Source organism: Rutidosis leptorrhynchoides, chromosome 7 (genome assembly GCF_046630445.1).
Source record: "Rutidosis leptorrhynchoides isolate AG116_Rl617_1_P2 chromosome 7, CSIRO_AGI_Rlap_v1, whole genome shotgun sequence".
Classification (NCBI taxonomy): Eukaryota; Viridiplantae; Streptophyta; class Magnoliopsida; order Asterales; family Asteraceae; genus Rutidosis; species Rutidosis leptorrhynchoides.
This window is the reverse complement of record NC_092339.1, coordinates 160,353,948-160,360,924: the sequence shown is the minus strand read 5'-3', so window position 1 is coordinate 160,360,924 and position 6,977 is coordinate 160,353,948.

Below are 6,977 nucleotides of genomic sequence, written 5' to 3'. Positions count from 1 at the left end.
TCTTAGAAGCCCATGTGAGTCACCTAACACATGTGGGAACCATCATTTGGCAACTAGCAAGAAATATCTCATAAAATTACAAAAATATGAGTAATCATCCATGACTTATTTACATGAAAACAAAATTACATATCCTTTATATCTAATCCATACACCAACGACCAAAAACACCTAAAAATACTTTCATTCTTCAATTTTCTTCATCTAATTGATCTCTCTCAAGTTCTATCTTCAAGTTCTAAGTGTTCTTCATAAATTCTACAAGTTCTAGTATCATAAAATCAAGAATATTTCCAAGTTTGCTAGCTTACTTCCAATCCTACAAGTTTTCTTCATTAATCCTTCTAACTTCACTTTTAAAATCAACTAAACACATGTTCTATATCTATATGATATGCTAACTTAATGATTTAAAACCTGGAAACACGAAGAACACTGTAAAACCGGACATACGCCTTCGTAGTAACACCGCGGGCTGTTTTGGGTCAGTTAATTAAAAACTATGATAAACTTTGATTTAAAAGTTGTTCTTCTGGAAAAATTATTTTTCTTATGAACATGAAACTATATCCAAAAATCATGGTTAAACTCAAAGTGGAAGTTTGTTTTCTAAAATGGTCATCTAGACGTCGTTCTTTCGACTGAAATAACTACCTTTACAAAAATGACTTGTAACTTATATTTCCAACTATAAACCTATACTTTTTCTGTTTAGATTCATAAAATAGAGTTCAATATGAAACCATAGCAATTTGATTCACTCAAAACCGATTTAAAATGAAGAAGTTATGGGTAAAACAAAATTGGATAATTTTTCTTATTGTAGCAACGTGAAAATTGGTAACAAATCTATATTAATCATATCCTAGCTAACTTATATTGTATTATACATGTATTCTAATATATTATGTAATCTTGGGATACCATAGACACGTATGCAAATGTTTTGACATATCATATCAACCCATGTGTATATATTATTTGGAACAACCATAGACACTCTATATGCAGTAATGTGGGAGTTAGCTATACAGGGTTGAGGTTGATTCCAAAAATATATATACTTTGAGTTGTGATCTAGCCTGAGACGTATATACACTGGGTCGTGGATTGATTCAAGATAATATATATCAATTTTTTTTCTGTACATCTAACTTTGGACAACTAGTTGTAGGTTACTAACGAGGACAGCTGACTTAATGAACTTAAAACATCAAAATGTATTAAAAGTGTTGTAAATATATTTTGAAGATACTTTGATATATATGTACATATTTGTTATAGGTTCGTGAATCTACCAGTGGCCAAGTCTTACTTTCCGACGAAGTAAAAATCTGTGAAAGTGAGTTATAGTCCCACTTTTAAAATCTAATATTTTTGGGATGAGAATACATGCTGGTTTTATAAATGATTTACAAAATAGACACAAGTACGTGAAACTACATTCTATGGTTGAATTATCGAAATCGAATATGCCCCTTTTTATTAAGTCTGGTAATCTAAGAATTAGGGAACAGACACCCTAATTGACGCGAATCCTAAAGATAGATCTATTGGGCCTAACAAACCCCATCCAAAGTACCGGATGCTTTAGTACTTCGAAATTTATATCATATCCGAAGGGTGTCCCGGAATGATGGGGATATTCTTATATATGCATCTTGTTAATGTCGGTTACCAGGTGTTCACCATATGAATGATTTTTATCTCTATGTATGGGATGTATATTGAAATATGAAATCTTGTGGTCTATTGTTACGATTTGATATATATAGGTTAAACCTATAACTCACCAACATTTTTTTGTTGACGTTTTAAGCATGTTTATTCTCAGGTGATTATTAAGAACTTCCGCTGTCGCATACTTAAATAAGGACAAGATTTGGAGTCCATGCTTGTATGATATTGTGTAAAAACTGCATTCAAAAAACTTATTTCGTTGTAACATATTTGTATTGTAAACCATTATGTAATAGTCGTGTGTAAACAGGATATTTTAGATTATCATTATTTGATAATCTACGTAAAGCTTTTTAAACCTTTATTGATGAAATAAAGGTTATGGTTTGTTTTAAAATGAATGCAGTGTTTGAAAAACGTCTCATATAGAGGTCAAAACCTCGCAACGAAATCAATTAATATGGAACGTTTTTTAATCAATAAGAACGGGACATTTCACCAAAGGCGTCCCGCAAAATACCGAGTGCTATTGGTTCGTACCTCAAACTGTTTAATCAAGCCTCTGACCTTCTCATTACAAAATTCTCCTCCTTCAAGGCTTCTTGTTGAGCTACAAGAATCTGCCTTGCGAGGTTTGTTCGAATGGTCATGTTTAAGGCTCTAAACCTGCGAGGTTCTACTTTCTCTTTTCGACTCAAAGCATCAGCCACAACATTAGCTTTTTCCCGGAATGGCTAAAGGAGTTCACAATCATAATCATTCAACAATTCAACCCATCTTCGCTACCTCATATTCCACTATCTTTGATCAAAGATATGTTGAAGACTTTTGTGATCGGTGTACATAGTACTTTTGACCCCATAAAGATAATGTCTCCAAATCTTAAGCTCAAACACAATAGCTCCCAACTCTAAATCATGGGTTGTATAATTCTGTTCATAGATCTTAAACTGAAGTGACATGTAAGCGATGACTTTCTTTCGTTACACCAAAACGCAACCAAAGCCCTGGCGCGATGCATCACAATAGACAACAAAATTGTCATTACCCTCACGTAGTGACAATATTGGAGCGGTAGTCAACTTCTTCTTCAAAGTTTGAAAAGCAATCTCTTGTTCATCCTTCCACTCGTACTTCTTCCCCTTGTGCGTTAAAGCAGTCAGAGGTGTCGCTTTACAAGAGAAATCTTGAATGAACCTTCTATAGTAACCTCCCAACCCTAGGAACTGACGAATTTGAATAGGAGTTTTCGGAATTTCCCACTTCTCGATTGCCTCAATCTTGGCAGGATCAACTTGTATTCCCTGTTTACTAACAATATGTCCAAGGAATTGAACTTCTCGTAACCAAAAAGCACACTTAGAGAACTTAGCGTACAATTCTCCTTTTCTCAATAAATCAAGCACCAACTTCAAATGTTCTTCGTTCTCTTCATCACTCTTAGAATAAATAAGGATGTCGTCGATGAAAACAATAATGAATTTGCCCAGATAGGGTCAACACACACGGTTCATGAGGTCCATGAATACAGCAGGTGCATTTCTCAATCCGAACGACATAACAAGGAATTCGAAGTGACCATAACGGGTGCGAAAAGCAGTTTTCGAAACATCAGATTCTTTAACACGCAACTGATGATAGTCGAAACGAAGATCGATTTTAGAATAAACAGATGAACCCTGAAGCTGATCGAACAGATCATAAATTCTTGGAAGAGGGTAACGGTTCTTAACCTAAGCTTGTTCAACTCGCAATAATCGATACACCATCGGAACGAACCACCTTCCATCTTAACAACAGAACAGGAGCTCCCCAAGGGGACGAACTGGGACGAATGAAATATAGTTGCAACAATGAAGGAAGAAATATATGGAGTAGTCACATCGGTGGCATAGATATATAAGGCAATTCTCTCAAAGGAGATAATGAGGATCATGAACTTCAAAGTAAATTTTTATTACATTTCTGAAAGGAAGACGTACGAAAGGTGTGATATTTCAACGAGGGTGAACTTCCTTGTACAATGAGCGAGGAAATCTAGGATTCATCCATATTCTTAAAGTTATGTGCGGATGAAAAGAACGCGAATCATGGGTTATAAAGAATGGCCGACTCCAGGTGAGATGAACCTCCAAAAATAATTTCGTGCACCTTAAAGTATTGAATCCTAGAATTGATGTTTACGAGGGTGTTGGGGTTGATAGCGAATTTTGAGAGTAGAAACTCCTCAAACGGTCTAGTGTAATATATATCCATGATACCCACTATAACAACAGTTGGGGTAGAAATCCACCTAGCGCCTTTTCTACAATAGGGTGACCACCGAGTGTACCCTAGAAAATTGATTTATCTGTCCGCATTTCGGTCATGTCCAACCATAAGAGGGTAAATTTTACGAGCGCAAGGACTTTTCAACAAATTTTATAAAACCGGCATCCAAAGTGGTGTAAGAGTTTCTATCAATGAACTTAATGGTAAGTTTCATCCTTAAACGGAGGATGAGAGGAACTGTGATCCAAACACTCTTTAGAGTAATGCGAAAATTTGATAAAATCAATCAAATGAGTTTTGAAAAGCTTTAAACGTTTGATGTGACAACATAAACGGAACGAAGTTCTTAGTAAATTTAGAAGTATGTACAACGTGTACCATTTTATATAAAACAAATTGACTTAGTCAAACAGCTCAATAATTGAGTGGTTTTTAAAATAATTTTGAAGGTATGATTTAGTATATACTAGCCAAAATAGGTAACGGTAATTTATTCATTTGAATCCATACGTATATATATGATTTTATAAATTGTATATATGACAAAATATTTCATTACTTATATTCGCCCATAAATCTCGTGAGAACCGCCCAATTAAACAAATGTGTAAAACTCCCGATGATTACAGAGTATCTGTATTTCAGAGGTTACAAGTTGAAGTAAGATCAAGGAAGATCGAGTAAAGGACTTGAATCGTCGTGTGACATTTGACCAACAAATGTTACGGGGTCATGAAAACCAATGAGTTAAATGTTGTTTTGACTATTATCAGGACATAAGTCCTTGGCCAAAACTGTTCCCGAGCGAAGCTGTTGCTAACAAGCGAGTTATGAAGGATAGAGCATGAGATACATAATTTGGTTAAAACGAGCTTCTCGTATATCAACAAATAAGATAATGAATATTTTCTCTGCCCATGTAATACATCAGAATTTCTGAATAAGTAGTGTAAAAATTTTCTTTGTCTCGCTTTCTATTCCTCATGTCATAATATTGGGACTTCTTTATGAATTAACGTAATATAATCACGTTGGCTTGACGCCATTATATTTCACTAATTCGTAGTTCCATTCCAATAGCACTACATGAGGTCAGGACACGCGATCAACCTCAAATTTCCACACAATTTCTCTAAAACGATTTCTTAAATAATGTGCTAAGGATAGCACAAGAGACAAAAACATCAAAAGTAATGAATAGGAGTAACGATGACATAAAAATGTCTTCGAGGTACCAAGAATCTCTAAAAGTCAAGAATGACGTTTTTCGATTCAAAAACCAAAGCACATAAGCACAACGGCACAAAGGCGCGTAATATAACAAGAATGTTATATACCTAAACATAATAGCTGACATTGAAATGCTGAGCATTTAGAAGTCAAGAATGACATCTCGCGTAACATAACTCAAACGTCAAACACATAACCATAATAGATGACATAGGAATGTCGAGAATTTCAGAAGTCAAGAATGACATCCCTCGATTTCACTATCCGAGGTGTTCTTATAAAAGATAAACTCGCATGAGTCGGAGAATACGTTTAAATCGGAATGGGAGTTCCTCTCGGAAACAGAACATAACAGAGATGTATGTATGATAACAATATACATATCAATACGATACAAATAATCACATATAATAATATATAATAGGTCGGGCTGTAGACTAGACTCACTAATGCACCCTATTGACTCGGGTAACGACATCAATGCAGCCTAATTCCCTACAACCTGGCTCTGATACCAACTTTAACGACCCGTCAAAGTACACTGACGACCATCGTTATCTTGGTCCCACAGCTTGATCGAAACTCTATATGAATTTAATAAAACAACCTTGCATTCTTTATTTAAAAATGATTTCCTATAAAGGAAATCTACTAAAATGTATAAGTTTAGAAAAAACTATACAAAAATACTTTTAACCAAAAGTTGACCAAAACAAAGTCAATAAACACCCACTATTTAATGTAACAAAATAGAATGCAAGTTAATGTTTAACAAAAGTTGCCATCATAAATATGCAGACTCTCTAAGCACAGCGGAAGCAATCAATCATGAACCTGAGAATAAAACATGCGAGTAACTGTTAACAAAAATGTTGAGTGAATTATAGGTTTAATATTGCAAACAATATTTAATTAAAAAAACCATAAAAATTTATGTTTGAAAACATAAAAACTCCTTTTTGGACCACAAAATTATATGCTAGAAAACATATAAAACTATTATTCCATTTTCCGTGAGCCATCTGGTAACCACTTAACCGTTTATTTACCCTTGCCAAATACAATAAATAATATACACTGAACAAGTGTATCTTCAACTAAATACGAAGTACTAAACATTCCGATTATAAATTGCTAGCGCGACTAGCTCAAAATGGGGTTGTCAAACCCGATAGATCTATCCATATGATTCGCGTTCACCAGTAGAAACCAGTGATTATAATTACCAGATTAGGGAATATTTTTGTTCGACTCACAATGAATAATTTAAACAAACTTCCACTTGTCTAAAATATAAAATAAATTGCATGTATTCTCATCCCAAAAGATTTAAAATAAAAAAATGGGACTATAACTCACCTTAATAGCAAACGAGGTAACCACACAAATATGCGAATAGCAAATGAAGTAAAGTGATCAAGAATGATCACAATGCCGACCTATAAATAAAGCAGGTCGATATAAATAACTAACTTAGGTCAAGTCTTAGTATGATAGCTATTGTACATGTTGCAAGTAGACATAGAACAACACTCAACATGCATCGGTTTGATCGGAACAGCGTACGGACACACACTTTCTATTTTTAGAAAGTTTCTATTTTTAGCAGGTTTCCATTTTTGGAAAGATTCTATTTTTGAAAAGTTTCTATCTTAGGAAAGTTTCTATTTTAGGAAAATTTCTATTTTAGGAAAGTTTCTATTTTAGGAAAGTTTCTCTTTTTGGAAAGTTTCCAAATTTAGAAAGTTTCCATATTTAGAAAGTTTCTATTTTTAGAAAGTTTTTAAGTTAGTAAG